This window comes from Lissotriton helveticus, chromosome 3_1 (assembly GCF_964261635.1).
Source record: "Lissotriton helveticus chromosome 3_1, aLisHel1.1, whole genome shotgun sequence".
Taxonomy (NCBI): domain Eukaryota; kingdom Metazoa; phylum Chordata; class Amphibia; order Caudata; family Salamandridae; genus Lissotriton; species Lissotriton helveticus.
Window position 1 is genome coordinate 560,489,258 of NC_136061.1, and position 17,233 is coordinate 560,506,490.

Genomic DNA, 17,233 nt, shown 5'->3' on the forward strand with positions numbered 1-17,233 from the left:
TATATAGCTTATGCTGTGCTCGGGGTTCGTTGTCGCCTTTGAGCTACTGCTCTCCATGGCGTTCATGTACGTTGCAGGTGCACTTGCGTCGTCTGCGCGGACCCCTCGCTGAGGTGTGTCCGGGCTCTTCTCCACTTTCAGGTTCTCTATCTTGGAGATTGAGATGCTTTTGCATCCCTCCTTCTTTCTGGTGTAGCCTGGCCAGTCTTTGGGGCGGGACCTGGGCTGTTCTTTCTGCTTCCGACTGCTTTCTTGCTGTTGGCGCCGTTCTGTCTGGTCTGTTGCCTTCCGACTGTGGTGGGCTCACCTTCTTTTCCCTCGTTTCCTTATGCCCTCTAGGTTGTTCTTTCTTCTTTTTTGACTTGGCATTGGTTGGAGGTTTTGTTGCTTTGTAGGGACGTGGGGTGCTACAGCTTCTCCTGGCTTTGCCTTTGGTTCCTCTGTTGAGGGTGTACGAGCTCCCCTCTTCCTCTTTCCTCTATTTTCCGTGCCCCCATCGTGGGGTCGGTGGTGTTCTGCTTTTGTAGGTTCCCTCTTGCTTGGGGGGACGAGGCTCTTAGTCTCTCTGTTGGACTAGTTCCCTGTGGGATCCTCTGTTGTGTCCAGCCTGGTGAGGTCCTTTTGCAGACCCTCCTTCCCCGGGGGTATGGCTAGGGTATCTATTCTACGTTAAGGATTCTGCGGCTAGTAGTCTCTATCAGATGTACGAGTTACTTACCTTCGGTAATGATGTATCTGGTAGAGAGGATTCTAGCCGCAGATTCCTTCACAGCCCGCCCTTCCTCCCCGTTCTGCGAGGACCTTTCACTTGGTCTTCTGCACTCGCCTCCTGGGGGGTGGCTATTTCTCCTGTGGGTGCATTCCTTGTACTTTTGACAGGCTGTTTTGTCTTGTTCTTGTTCCTTCCTCCTCGGTTGCCGCCTTGGAAGATTGATCTAGGGGTACTCCTGTGCTCTTCTATTCTGGCTGTTCCCGATTGAAGCTTGCCTTTCCCCTCCTCCCTCCGTCCCTCCCTCTTTATTGCTAAGGGTCCTGGGCCCTCTGCTGACCTCTGAGTTGGGGTCCCCTGGTCGTGCTTTGCCCTTTGTCCTTTGGGGGGTTGTTGCACTCTTTGCCGGGGTTGTCGTGGAGGTTGACGTTCCCTGTTTCTCTTGGAACTGGTGCCCCATCGTTATACTTGTTTGGGGTCATGACCCTGCTACATGTTGTGTGACATTTTGCCATGTTCCTTATCTCCGGGGGAGGGGACTGTCTACCTGCTGGCAGGGTGGCTGTTCAGGGCTGTGCTCTGCTCTTTCTTCCTTCCCTTCCTTTAGGGTGCTACACTGTTGACACTGCTCCTTGTGGTGTTTGTCACCATTCCCTTTTCCTTTTTTTCTGCTCTTTTGCACACTGTTCCCATACTCCCACAGTTTTGTCCGATGGCTCCGCATTGTGGTGCGGAAAAGTTCTCAGAAGAAAACTGACGTAGGCGTGCCGGGGTGGGACTTATGTGACCTCGCTGACGTCACATACGTGGGCGACGCCTGGGCGGAGCCGCGTGATGTCGTCCCCCCTGCGCGCAGGGATGCTGGGCAAAAAGTTACTGGATCCAGTCTCCCGCCTGGGGATAATTCTACATTAAGGAATCTGCGGCTAGAATAGTCTCTGCCAGATGCATCGTTACCGAAGGTAAGTAACTTGTACTTTAAGTTTTGTCCAAATTGGCACCAAAAGTTTGTAGAACGCGATCCACACAAATTCTGTAATCTCTGCCTGCCAAGGGAACATGGGGCCTAGGACTGCGAGGCCTACGCCATAATTGCATCATGACTCAAGGGCAGAAAAAGCAAAGAGAGGAACATCATTCAGCAAAGTATAGCCGCCAGAGGCAACAGGTATTGCTGAAGGACTTGCGCGTCTCAAATAATGATGATGAACTCGAAATCATCGAGGAGTACGCCAAGAAAAGACGCACTGTGAAGAAGACTAAGGACATCGAAAATAAGGTAACAAAATCCCCTCAGATTCCAAGGGTCTTAAAAAGAAGGTGCAAAAGGCAACATAGGCATAGAAGAAAATGATCACCGAGGGTCAGCTGCAACTAAAAGAATCCCACGGATCCGATACCAGGGATACCGACGAAGTAAAAGCGTTGAAACCAATGAAGACCAGTTAGGGTCAAAGGCCCCGGAAGGTTAATACAAAACCTTCTGAGGCACAAACCACCGCACCAAGAAAGAGGACATCCCCGAAAAAAGATGTTGAAAGGGCCCTGGAGGTGGAAAAGAAGATGGTTGGAGGCAGAAATGGTGGCATCCTTTCCATGGAAGAAGTAGTTTGATGATACACTAAAGGGATGCAGAATTCCTACAAGACCTTCCATGGCTTTGGATGCCTTAGAGAAAGAAAATGTCCTCGAGGCACCTGCAACCCCCGAACCTCATGCAGAGGAAGCCGAAGGAGAACTAGACTTTCCAGAAGAACACTGTGGTAGATTCCATTATTGCCACCACAGCGAGGAGAAGGAGCATTGCTCACTCTTCCACAGGGCCACCCCCTGAAAGTGAAAGTAAAAGGCTGGATATGGTGGGGAGAAAGAGGACGAAAGAGGCAGTAATACGTTGCATATTGCCAATTCAAACACTGTCCTCAACATATCTGGTCACCAGCAATGAGACGAGGAAATAAAGAATAAACTCCCTAAGACAAAAGGAGGGTCAAATCTACAATTCAAGAGGAGAAGAATATAGCTATAATATCTGTCTAAAGTCAGACTTCGATGCAGCTGACACAGCCAGCAGACACCTGTTTACAGGTACTACCCTCAGAAGACACACCTGGCTCAGAATCCCAGCCTTTAAACGAGTGGTACAAATAACTATAATGAATAAGCCCTTCACAGGAGATGCCTTGTTTCACCACCAGGGGGATGAGTCCTTACAACAGATCAAAAAGGACAATGAAACAGCCAAAGCAATGGGTGCCCTACTATTCAGAGGCACCTTCAGAAGGGAGGAAACAACCTCCGAAAATTCACAGGAACAGGGTTGTTTGCTGCAGGACAACAACAACCAACTCAAGGCAGCGGACAGCAGTCTGGATACCAATCATGACAACAACAGCCAAGGCAGCCCTTTCGCGGCAGAGGGAGAGCAAGATGACAATCCTCCAGGGAAAAAAAAAAAAATCCTTTTCTGGAGCTAGATTTCCCAAGGTTCAACCTCCCCTTCATGGTAACCTTGCCCGCCCTACACTACCACCGTCCTGATGAAGACCCCGCTCTAAGGTCACACTTGATACCAAACATAATTGTTGGGGTCGAAACGTCGACAACCTTCTCATCCAAACCAGCTCACGCTACCCATATTGAACAGATTGATACAGCGTAATTGTTGCATGGTTTCTCTGAAATGTATTCTGTGAAATTAACTGCTTTCGTGTATGCTGGCTCTATGTAGAAGCTACAGATGATTTTTTCAACTTATTTCTTTAGCCATCAGGCAATATTGTATTTTTTATAAAAACCTTGCACATTCTGTCCTTTCACGCTCACTCTTCCCTACCCTTTCCTCTATTGGGCACTAATTTGTTGATTCATGACAAATGAAATTCCATTCACACTGTGAATAAACAACAGTGTGACTAATTGATTTTTCCAGTTTTTATTTTTTTGCATTTATGTATGAATAATTTCCCTGAATATTTTCGTTCTGGTTCTCATGAAATCTATATGTACTGGGACCCCCATTTTGTATCTCATTGCACCCAGGTCCCAGGGACTTTTATGGGTTTACCCTTCTAATTGTAACGCATTTTTCTGTTGGCCTTAGGACTCTGAGCACTTTACCACTGCTAACCATTGTTAAAGTGCATGTGCTGCTTCCTTAAACATGCTAGTGATTGTGTATACCTGATTGACCTATTTAATTTACTTGTGAGTCCTTTATAAAATGGTACCCCATGTACCCAGGGCCTGTAAGTTAAATGCTACTAGTGGGCTTGCAGCATGGATTGTGCGACCCACAGAAGTAGCCTTTCAAACCTGTTTCAGGTCTGCCATTGCAGGACCTGTGTGCGCAGTTTACTGCCACTTTGACTTGGCATTTAAAACCTACTTGCCAAGACTTAAACTCCCATTTTATTACATATAAATCGCCCCTAAGGGCTGGGTACTATGTAAGTATAAGGTAGGAAATGCAACTTTATGTTTTGCATGTCCTGGTAGTGAGAAATAGCCTATTTTGTTTTTCACTACAGTGAGGCCTACCCCCTTTCATGGGGTAGCATTGGGAATGCCGTAATAATCTTTTAAACTGTAATTCCTGATCAGAGAGGAGTAGCTTTTTGATGTTTCATATGTTTGGAATGGTGTTGGTAAATCCTACTTACTGGTGAGGTTGGATTTAACCTTACTATTTTAGAAATGCCACTTTTAGACACAGAACTTTTCTCTGCACTTACTGCTGTGTGTGCCTGACAGCCTGTCTCCAATGCGCGGCTAGGCTGGATGACAGCTACATTTGTGCATTCACTCTAGACAGCCACAACACAGGAAACTCAACTGCATCTGCATTCATCTGCATACTGATGGGCCACCTTGTGCAGGAGGGAGCGGAGGAGATAACACTTCACTTGAATATATAGTATCCTGTCTCCACACACACAGCTGAATTACCCCCCATAGCTAGGCTGGCAGACAGGGCTGGGCTGAAAGGGGACCTGTGCACTTCATAGAAATCTTTCGAAGTCACCCCCACCTCAAAGGCACTTTTGGGTATAATTACTGGGTCTCTGACCCCATCTATTCCGACACTTTTTGGACCAGTAACCAGACATGGCTGTACATCTGCACATTGCCAGAGGGAACTGCTGGGCTGCCAGTAGGGACTGCCACTCTGGTAACTGCTCTGCTATGTCCAAGACCTAAACAATATTATCGCCCCTTACTGGACTACTATCATCAACACCCCCTGTCCACAGGATGTGTCCCTAACTCTGTTCAACTTGGACAAATTACTCCTATTCTCAAAACCCTCACTGCTGACCCTAATGACCTGAACAATCTTCGCCCTATCTTTAACCTCCCACGTCATTTCAAAGCCCGTGAGAAATGTGCTTTACTCCAACTGGACAAACACATTAACAATTTCAATTTACTTAACTCATTCTAATCCGGGTTCCGAAAAGGCTGCAGCACTGAAACTGCCAAGCTTAATATAGTCAATGACAACCATTGTTCCCTTGACAAGGGTGAGTCACGCCTACTTATTCTCCTTGACCTCTCTGCTGCCTTTGATACAGTCAACCACAATTCCCTACTTAACTTGCTTAAGACTCGCTTTGGTCTTAACGGTCTTGTCTTCAAATGGTTTGCCTCGGATCTCCAACACAGAACTCAGCAAGTCAAAATCAAAGCCTGCCTCTCAAACCCTGCACCTATCTCCCTAGGTGTCCCGCAAGGCTCTATTCTCTCCCTGTCCCTCTTTAACCTCTTTATGGTACCCCTTACCCTTATTCTGAAATATGCCGGAATCAATTATCACCTCTATGCTGATGACACACAACTTTACTATAAGATTAGGTCCCGCTCTGACGTACTTCATCTGAATAATACCCTGAGCAAGATCCAATCTTGGTCCGTCTCCAATCATTTCATACTAAACCCTAAAACTGAAATCATCATCATCTTCTCTCCTAAAAATATCAAGCTCCCAATCCAGTCCTGGATTTCTGACCTTAATGCCCTTAACTGTCCACTCTTCCTATCCAATTCAGTGAAATCTCTTGGGATCAGCATTGACAAAAACTTAACTCTTAGCGACCACATAAAAAATTCAGCCAAAGGAGCACTCTTCACTCTACGTCATTTGAAGAAAATGAAATCCTTCATTCCACCTGAGGATTTCAAAGGGATCGTCCAATCTCTAGTACTCTCAAGAATTGACTATGGTAAAGCTATCCTTCCAGGAATCCCTAAAGCACACCTAGCCCCCCTCAGATCAGTGCTCCACTTGGCTACCAGGCTAATCACTGACTATAAGCGTTTTGACCACATCTCCCCAGCCCTAAAGGCCCCTAATCGGCTGCCCATACATGGTAGATCCTCATACAAGACAGCATGCATTACGTATAAAGCTCTCCACCAAGATACCCCATCTTACCTCTCACACAAACTCAAAAAAGCGGGAGAATCTAGACCAATGAGAAGCACTAACACTCTCCTCCTTGTTGCCCCTTGTCTAAAAAGAGAACCGCACAATCACACTCCTTCTCTGGAAATGTGCCGTTCGTCTGGAATGCTGTACCCAAGGACCTGAGATGTAACCCCTCCTACCTCAGCTTTAAAAAAGACCTCAAACTGCACCTACTCAACCAATATTGGGGTCCATAACCGCATTGTCGACCCCCCACCTAGCCTCCACCACCCTGCTTATCCTTTACCTCATCCATTTTCCCTAGAGTCACCCTTCCCCTTTCCTCTCACTCTTCCTCCCCCATCCTGACTCTCTCTTTCCTCTTCTCTTCCTCACCTATCCCTAGCCTCTTTCTTATTTTTCACCCAGATCACTCTCTCCCCTTCCCCCCCTCTCCTCTCCTCCATCTACTACCTTCCCCCCTCTCCTCCAAATATCTCCTGCTATCTACCTTTCCCCCTATTGTCTCGAGGGACAGTGTAGAGACATCCTTAGTGAGGACTTGAGGGAGTATTACAGGTGTGCTCCTACAGTGAGAATTCTCCTGTGCTCTTCCTTTCTAGTGGCACCATAAAGATTCTAAGGAGAGCTAAGATAATGATAGCACTGCTTTTAACACAAGCATAACTTGAAAAGTCTACACGTGATTTTTATTGTTTTGATCTTGCTTTGTTCAGAATATAGTAATCTATATTTCTAAACCGGTGTGGAGTCATTTTGTATTGTATTACCGTATTTCCAACGGGCTCCTTCTAATCTCTGTTTTCTGCTTGCGTAGCATGGTGCAGTTGCAGGAACTTATATTTCTCTGTGGGGGCCAAGTCATATTCTTGTTGTAGAACTTCAAATGACTTCACCCCCTCCATGTCTGTTAAGTCACGTACTGAAGAGAAACCTATGATATCCCATTGCCAAAATCCAGACAAGTTCCTGAACTTTTCACATATCTCCCTACCACAGCAGTGTCTGCCTGGTCACTCACCCCTGCTAGCATAGTTGTCTAGTTGCCTTGTCCCAGACCTCGAGTGTCTCGAGAGTAGAGTGCAACAAACACCTCCTACTTTTTTTTAAACAATATATCATCTACATTTGTGCTCTCTTTCAACCATAACCGCTTTAGTATTGTTGCTGGGTCAAGTCTTGGGGCAAACCCCACATTCATTAATATTCTGGGGCTCATTGCGCAGCAGTATGCCCTAATATCTGGTAGCACAATACCATTTTTATAAATCAACTGGTTTAAGTATTGGAAAGCTATCAGGGTGTGCCACATCCCGGAGGAGACTGCACGTGATTTTATCTATCCTATCAAAGTAGGATTTGGAGATACTAATCAGTGTATTTTGTAGGATATATAACAGCTTAGGAAGTGTATTCATTGTAAAATCAGCATTGGCAAAGCCAATAGGTCTCCCCTATGCAAAAGCTATTGGCTTTCCTAATATGTTTTAGCCATGTTGTACACCAGAGTGGCTGCTGTTCAGCATGGCTAAATGTTAGTGGGATAAAGGAAACTGGCGTGGTGTGGAGTGTTAAGTGGATTAGAGAAGAGTGTTATGGAGTGGCCTACAGTAGAGTTGAGTGGCATGGAGAGGAGTGAAGTGGAGTGTCATGGACTAGCGTACAGTGTTATGGAGTGTTATGGAGGGAGTAGAGCATAGTACAGTGGAAGGGCACAGAGTTGAGTGGTGCTCAGTGTCAGAGTTGAGTAGAGTTGTGGAGTGGCATAGAGTGATGTGGAGTGTTATAGCCTGTTGTGGCGTAGAGGGCGTTGTGGCGTAGAGGGTGTTGCGTAGAGTGTTGTAGAGTAGAGTGGCATAGTGGAGTAGAGTAGTGTATCATAGAATAGAGTGGAGTTAAGTAGCATAGGGGTAGAACTTTGTAGAGTGGAGTAGAGTCGTAGAATGGCATAGAGTGGAGTAGAGTACTGTAGAGTGAAGTGGAATAGAGTGTCAGTGGAGCAGAGTTTAATTGAGTAGAGCATCATACAGTGGAGTATCGTGGAATGGATTGGTTTTGAGTAAAGTGGTATAGAGTGCACTGCCATAGATTGTAGTGACGTTGAGTAGCTTAGCGTGTAGTGGCATGGAGTAGAGCGTTGCAGAGTAGATTGCAGTGGCGTAGAGTGAAGTGGCATAGAGTAGTGGTGTAGTCTGCAGGAGAGTGGCATAGAGCTGGGTGGTACAGAGTAGAGTGCAATGACCTAGAGGGCAGTCATGCAGAGTAGAGTGTCAGAGTGCAGGGTCATAGAGTGGTGCAAGGTAGAGTGGTGGTGCAGAGAGCAGTGACAGAGTACAGTGGTGCATAGTAGAACAGAGTGGCATAGAGTGCAGTGGTGTAGAGTGGCATAGCGTGCAGTGCTGTTGAATGCAGTGGCATACAGTAGAATGTTGTAGAGTATAGTGGTGTAAAGTTCAGTGGTGCAAAGTAGTTGGTCTAGGTGCAGTAGCTTTGAGTAAAGTAGTGTGGAGAGCATTGGCATAGAGTGCAGTCATTTAGAGTACAGAGGCATGGAGTAGAATGCAGTGGCATAGAGTGCAGTGGCATCGAGTGTAGTGGTGTAGAGTAGATTGTTTCACAGTAGAGTGGAGGGGTGCAGAGTAGAATGCAGTGACATAACGTAGAATGTTCCAGAGTGTGATGGCATGTAGTGAAGTGGTGCAAAGTAGATGGCAAAGTGTTGAGTGGTTTTTAATAAAGTGGTGTGGAGTGCATTGTCATAGAGTACAGAGGTATAGCGTAGAGTTGAGCCGTGTAGAGTAGATTGTTTCAGAGTAGTCAAGTGGTGCATGGTAGAGTGGAGTGGTATAAGGTAGTAGTGGTGTAGAGTAGTGGCGTAGAGTGCAGTGCTTCACAGTAGAATAGAGTAGCATAGAATGCAGTAGAGGGGTGCAGAGCATAGTGCAGTGACAGAGTTGAGCAGAGTCAAGTGGGGCATAGTAGAGTAGCATAGAGTTAATTTTCAGAGAGTGCAGTGCTGCAGCGAGTGGCGTAGAGTGCATTGGTGAAGAGGTGCAGTGATGTAGAGTGGTGATGAGTAAAGAGACAGTGGATTGATGTAGAGTGGTGATGAGTATGATGTCATAGAATATAGTGGCATACATGCAGTGGTGCAGAATAAATTGGTATAGAGTGCAGTGGTGTAGAGTGGATTGGTTTTGAGAAAGTGATGTACAGAGCATTGTTGTAGGGTGCACCTGCATAAAACTGAGTGGCGTAGAGTGGCATAAAGTAGATTGTTTCAGAGTAGAGTGAACTGGTGTAGAATGCAGTGGTTTACAGTAGAGTGTTGTAGAGTGCACTGGTGCAGAGTATATTGGAGTTGCTTAGAGTGGATTGGTGTAGAGAACAGTGGCGTAGAGTGAGGCCATGCAGAGTAGAGTGACAGAGAGGGCAGTGTTGCAGAGTAGAGTGACATAGTGAAGTGGCATAGAATGGAGTTGTGCAGGGTAGAGTGCAGTGGCATAAGAGTGGAGTAATGCAAAGTAGAGTGGTGTAGGGTGTATTGGCAGATTGGTGCTGTGTCGTAGAGTGTAGTGTCGTAGATTGGTTCAGAGAGCAATAACATAGAGTGCAGTGTAGAATAGAGTGGCATAGAATGCCTTGACTAGAGCGCAATGGTGTAGAGTGACATAGTGTGCAGTGGCATAGAGTAGGATGTTGTAGAGTATAGTGGTGTGAAGTGGAGTGGTGCAAAGTAGTTGGCATAGGTACAGTGTGAAGGGTGTATTGATTTTGAGTACATTGGTGTACAGTGTTTTGGTGTAGAGTACAGTGGTGTAGAGTGGCATAGTGTACAGTGCAGTGGCATAGAGTAAACTATTTCAGAGTAGAGTGGTGTGGTGCAGGGAGAGTATATAGGTGCAGGGTAGAGTGCAGTGGCATAGCGTAGTGGGGTAGAGCACAGTGGCGTACAGTAGAGTGGCATTGAGTGGTGCAGTGTTGATTACAGTGGCAGAGAGTGGAGTTGCGTAGTAGATTGTTTCAGAGTAGAGTGATGTGGCATAGAGTGGAGTGATATAGAGTAGTGGTGAAGATTGCAGTGTTGTGGAGTGGTGTAGTGTGCAGTTGTGTATTGTGGAGTGGTATAGAGTGCACTGGCATAGAGTAGTGTGATGTAGAGTAGAGATGCCTAGAGTGAAGTGGCGTAGAGTGCAGTGACACACTGCAGTGGTGCACAGTAGATTAGAGTGGGTAAGAATGCAATGGCATAGAGTGCAGAAAAGTTCCTTTTCAATCTAAATAACAGACTAACATGTCCACCACTCAAATTAATTTCACATTATACTATACAATTTCACCACTACTCCTTTATGGGGACCATAGTAGCGTGCTACTTGCCGAAAGAGTGCTTTAACACCTCATCAGGGGTAGCAAACGCTATATAAATGCAAACCTTTTTTTCTCCTCGTCTAACCCTCCACTATCCTTCTCAATCCAATTAACTGACTAACCTATCCATCACTCAAATTGCTTTCATATTTCACTATACTAGTTCACCGCTAATCCTTTATGGGTTCCAGAGTAGCCTGATATTCACCGAAATGCGCTTCAACACCTCATCAGGTGTAGCAAGCGCTATATAAATGCAAACGTTTTCCCCTCTTCTATCCTTCCACTATCCCTCTCAATCCAAATAATTGAGTAATATACCACCACTCAAATACTTTCACATTTCTCTATACTAATTAACCACTAATTCTTTATGGGTTCCGAAGTGGCATGATAATTGCTGAAAAAGCGCTTCGAAACCTGGTCAGGAGTAGTAAGCGCTATATAAATGCAATTACAATGCAATTACAATCAATTGTCACTACACAATGGTCTGATCATCATCTGACCATTCTTCCACTCATCAGGTACAACATTAATACTCCAACATATTTTCCCATGATGTTCATGAGAAACTACGCTCCATTCTGTTGTCACAGGTAAGTTGACAGAGCGCCTATTTACTTTTTTGTTCTTTATGTATTAAGTCGAAGGGTCAAGTTCACATCAATTGACTCACAAAGAAGTACGAAGAAAGTAGTGTGTTCTGTTAGCAACGTTGTGTGAATATTTTAAGAAAGCAACATTGTGAAAATATAACAAGAGTCCATCACATCAGGCTATGAAATAATGCAGCTTAAGGAAAGAGGCAATATAATGCAATTTAAAATCAGCAGTTCTTATTTAGTAAAATAAACTCATTAAGCTCAAGAATGATGTAATAAATCAAGCATATCATATAATTAAATGATAGTAACGTTTGTAAGTGATTATTGCATAGAAATGTTCAACTCTAAATATTGCCTACTGCCACAATTTAAAAAGTACATACATGCAAACAATTCTTAAAAATCATTATAATAACATTGTTTTAAGAAATATAGGACTCTAATAATATAAAGCATTTATGCTGAAAGTTTCATTCACATACAATGTAACAATTTTAATTTGCACCAGTTTTTTTGTTTGTTATGGTGCATTACAATGAAAGCAATAGAGATGCTAAGCGTGTGCAAAGTGCATATTAGGATTTCACCGTCAGAATCTGTTTTTATGTTGTGTAAAGAATAATCAGCTTTTACGTAGCATCAGTGAAAAGAGGCAGAGTTGAGCTCGAGACTACTCCAATCACTCACTGTTCGACAGGATGTTCCGAATACGGAACATGATTACCAACCAGAGTCTGAGAAGAACAATAGGAATGGTAAACTACCTGACAAATATATAAAGATTTTTTATGATGTATTTGGTTATTAAACATGCAGTTCCTTGGTGTCAGTTTTTTTTGCTGTGGATTTTATCTTTGTATGGGTTTAGTCTGCGGTGTTGTATTTGCCTTTGTGTTGAAATGTGAATAAGCAGGGATTTTATTTTTGTTTTCTCTCCTTTCTTAAGGGGGATGGTGTGTGGTATACTCAAGTGGAGTGGAATGTTGGTAAAGAAAGTTCTGGCCTTGGAATACAGAAATGGAATCGAAGTATGGAATGCGGAATATGGAATGCAGGCGAAGAATGGGTGGATGGAATTGGAGTGGACACAGGGTGGTTTTCTCATTTCTCCATAACCTATGTACCTAGAATAACAATAATAAGTTGTTGTGGAGAACCTTCCAGTGCGAACTCTGCCTTTATGTAATAAAATCTTATGTTGGCCCTTAGGTAAGATTGCCCTTATTCCTTGTAGTCTATGGGCCTACAAAGCAGCAAAAACTGACTAAGGTGTACTGGCCCTCCTTAGATTATGTCTCAGGGGGGTGGATCGGTATTGATAATACTTCAGACCTACTGGAAACTCTTGCAAGGTTGTTGTGCTTATTTGCCCCCTCCACCGGTCCTTTTGGGTTCTGTGACATCAAGGAATTCAAAATAAATATTTGTAAATCTTTATTACACACTAAGCTAGAGCATAGAAAATGAAAAGCAATTATCCTAACGAAGAGCAGCAAAGCATTAGTACAGACGATCATTAGGAATGTGAACAATTTTAATAAGCAGTTAGTGAAAACCTACATCACATTCCCTTGCAGTTAGAAAAATACCCACATTCTTCATAACTTTTGTCTGATTAACCAAGCCGACTCCAGCCCTTGTGTTGTTAATGTTCTGAGTTCATGGGCAAGGCACTTGTCAGTCCATCTTGGAGACCTCTGACTCTGATGTACTCACCCTGAGCAACGAAAACATGGAATTTTGTACACTGTTACAGTGGGTAACAAGCACTGGCAGAGCAAATAGGTTTCGCCTTTTGGCTTTGCCAATGGTTTTTGCCGATGCTTGTTGGACAAGTACACCCAAAAAAAATACCAATTTGATGTGCTAAACATGTGGCATCACACGTGCAATAGTGCGTCAAGATGCTACTGTTATATTTCATATCGGTACCCCGATATAGGTCCAGGGAACATCGTACACTTTCCCTACATCATCTCCCCATCATTTCATGTGAACAAGCCTTATAAGAACATAACTCCAAATAAGGACAGACGGACTTGTATGGACATAACGCCTTATAAGCACTGTAGCCTTTTATGGACTAAACGTTTCACCTAGTTCCATGCTGAGGGTGGGATATTGCTAAGATGTCATCCTTAGCACATATGAATAATTTATGAATACACTCTCCAGGAGGTACACTTCACCTCTCCCATCGACGCACAAGGTTTAATCCCCAACGTCATCCTCATACTGAACGATGGGGAACACACGCACATACACTGTATGAATACAGCACCTCTTGCTATCAGTAGGCAGGAGGGAACCGAGACTTCAAGGCCGACACACTGACCAGAGACACTGCGGCTCTGTCATGCCATTGCTCCAGCTGACAGTGGTCTGACAATCCCTTGCGGGGTGTCCAGCTTAAGTCCAGGACGAAGTACCACACTCACTATTCAGGCATGGGGATTCGACTAATTCCTAGTGGGATTCTTGGCTCATAGACTTAGGCTCTTTTGCACCTACTCACATGCTAGCTACACTTAGGTACATCTAGACAGGCATCTTAGGAGTACGTTACAATCAAAAGAAGAGAGTAAGGGAGTTTGTTCACTCAGAAGTGAACTAGAGATCTCTCCTATTCCCCTGGGAGGAAATGTTTCAAAACAATGAGAGGAGTATCCCCTATGAAGTTGAAGTACAGACGTATCTGGAGGGCAGGTTTTTGGCAAGAAGGAGGATATTCATCCTTTTGTTTAAAACCCCTCACTCACCAACCTAGTGGTGACATGCTTCATCATCGGGGTCCACCTTGGCGTCCTAGCGACACCAAGGTGTGCTACGACACCTGTACTACAGTGGAGCGGGTTGTGACTGGGTGTGAAAAAAATGTTAAAAATTGTCCTGGTTGTACTCAAAAATATAGTTTTAATTATAGAGCAACGGAACAATGTTTAAAAATTACGAGGGCGAGATCTTGGTAGGGGAGTTACGACCAGAGGATCTCTATATGTGTTGAGTGGTCAACATGTTTCTACCTTAAGGGCAGTTGCCCGGTATTCATCAGGACCAGAAAAACAGGTGGACAGGGGGTGTGTGCTCCCTAAAAAGCACACCCGTGCCTTGATCCCCTGTGTACCTACTGGCAAAACGGCCAGTGGTATATACTGCTCAGTAAAATAATTGGGCAGATGAAAGGGTGAAAATGAGACCTGTAAGGAGAGAAAAAGAGGGGTAAACATAATCAGGTTTAATGTTGACTTACTCTCCTGTAACGTCGTGCAGTGTCTCAGTGGAATGAAATATAGTGCCAAAAGGGGTTGATCTCCAAATAACATGATACCGTGGTGATGGAGTGGGATACTAATCAACATCTATGCCAATAATTGGTGCACGCGGGTTGCATGCGGTGTGAACTCGGCACTTGTGAGTTTAAATATTCAGTATTTGGAGTGCCAGTGTTGGAAAATGCATGACGACTTCAGCTCAGGATGGCACTGTCTGAATTGTGAATATCACGTGGTGCCTGTGCTCCTAGCAAGATAGAAAATATCTGGCCGGATGCTCTTCCATGGTAGGTGAATATAAGGTGGAGTGATCTAAGGCATAGCGGTATCTCGGTAGTGCTATATTCATTTCAACAGCAACTGACTCATTCGTGTGAGTGAATAACAATTAGTGAACATACATAACGAACACACATGTAACAATGAGGAACAAACTTAGGCTCAAATGGCATGAATGAAGGCTTACTCAATTATGAGCTCTCTGGGCTTCAACGGGCAGGGCGTAGGTTCAATGCCTTAAGCGTAACATATTCTGTAAGATTAAAGAGAGCGCGGGCGTTGTAAACCTCTGTGCAGCTCAATGCGCCCTGAAAATGGTGGACGACGCCCTCGTAGACCCGGTACATACTTGTGTACCTGAGCGCTGACATAGAAGATCTACTTACAGTTACTGGCAGGAAAGATCAAATCCGACCTACTCCTAACGTCCTCTGCTCGGCTAGTGGTTGCGAGGGCAGCAGGACGCGGTAAAGAGGAGTTGGCCGTTTCCGGAGTGGGGCGCGGCCTGGGCTGGTGTGGGGGCGGGGCTAGCAGTGCGCAATAGCGTGCTGTCGGTAGCTAGGCTACCGTGTGTAAACAGACGGGAGGTTAGGTTGTCTGACAACACAGGTTAGGTAGAGCCGCAGAGCTGTTAGTGAACAGCGGGGCTTGGAGTGCGCAACAGCGGACTATCGGTAGCTAGGCTACCGTGTGTAAACAGACGGGAGGTTAGGTTGTCTGACAACACAGGACAGGTTAGGTAGAGCCGCATAGCTGTTAGTGAACAGCGGGGCTTGGATAATTACTCATGAAACGAAAAAAGACATAGAGGTGGAGAAATTCCACAGGCTAGTGAATTATAGGGGTAACACTTTGGAATACTTATTCTAGTATATAAGTGAGGCAGACACCGGTTTGTTGACCGGTATTGGGTCGTATGGAGGGCATGACATAATGTTGTGTAAGGTGAGGCTAACACAAGTTAAATACCAATATTGGGTCTTGTGGGCGCTCAACACACAGATGTGTTGTGGCGCGTACTGCATATGGGTGGGCGCTTGGATAGCGCATGTAGCCGTGGGCTAGTCATATTCGAGATTTAGGGCACTCAAAGACATAAGCCCGATGGGGCAAAGCGTGGACAGACGCAAAGGCATCTTGTGGCATCTATGCCTTCGGGGTAGAGCGCTCCTTGTCAGTGGTCAGGTCGACAGGGGGCGATGGCATCTCATTTCAGCACAGAGTTCCATGGAATATTATCGTTGAGCCCAATTTTATGAGAAGAAAGCCGATAAATCCATCGCTGCTCCTTTTCAAACAGTCGGGCTTGTGCATTAGGGCCTGGTTGGATTTGCTCAATCACTGTCCATGAGCCTGGTGTTGTTTTCTTGCATCGGATTGTACTTCGATGTTCTGCTATTCGAAGTACAATCCGATGCAAGAAAACCAACACCAGGCTCACGGACCATTTCCTCACAGTACATCACACTCCCAACGATATGAGATGGACAGTGATTGAGCAAATCCAACCAGGCCCTAATGCACAAGCCCGACTGTTTGAAAAGGAGCAGCGATGGATTTATCGGCTTTCTTCTCATAAAATTGGGCTCAACGATAATATTCCATGGAACTCTGTGCTGAAATGAGATGCCATCGCCCCCTGTCGACCTGACCACTGACAAGGAGCGCTCTACCCCGAAGGCATAGATGCCACAAGATGCCTTTGCGTCTGTCCACGCTTTGCCCCATCGGGCTTATGTCTTTGAGTGCCCTAAATCTGGAATATGACTAGCCCACGGCCACATGCGCTATCCAAGCGCCCACCCATATGCAGTACGCGCCACAACACATCTGTGTGTTGAGCGCCCACAAGACCCAATATTGGTATTTAACCTGTGTTAGCCTCACCTTACACAACATTATGTCATGCCCTCCATACGACCCAATACCGGTCAACAAACCGGTGTCTGCCTCACTTATATACTAGAATAAGTATTCCAAAGTGTTACCCCTATAATTCACTAGCCTGTGGAATTTCTCCACCTCTATGTCTTTTTTCGTTTCATGAGTAATTATCCAAGCCCCGCTGTTCACTAACAGCTATGCGGCTCTACCTAACCTGTCCTGTGTTGTCAGACAACCTAACCTCCCGTCTGTTTACACACGGTAGCCTAGCTACCGATAGTCCGCTGTTGCGCACTCCAAGCCCCGCTGTTCACTAACAGCTCTGCGGCTCTACCTAACCTGTGTTGTCAGACAACCTAACCTCCCGTCTGTTTACACACGGTAGCCTAGCTACCGACAGCACGCTATTGCACACTGCTAGCCCCGCCCCCACACCAGCCCAGGCCGCGCCCCACTCCGGAAACGGCCAACTCCTCTTTACCGCGTCCTGCTGCCCTCGCAACCACTAGCCGAGCAGAGGACGTTAGGAGTAGGTCGGATTTGATCTTTCCTGCCAGTAACTGTAAGTAGATCTTCTATGTCAGCGCTCAGGTACACAAGTATGTACCGGGTCTACGAGGGCGTCGTCCACCATTTTCAGGGCGCATTGAGCTGCACAGAGGTTTACAACGCCCGCGCTCTC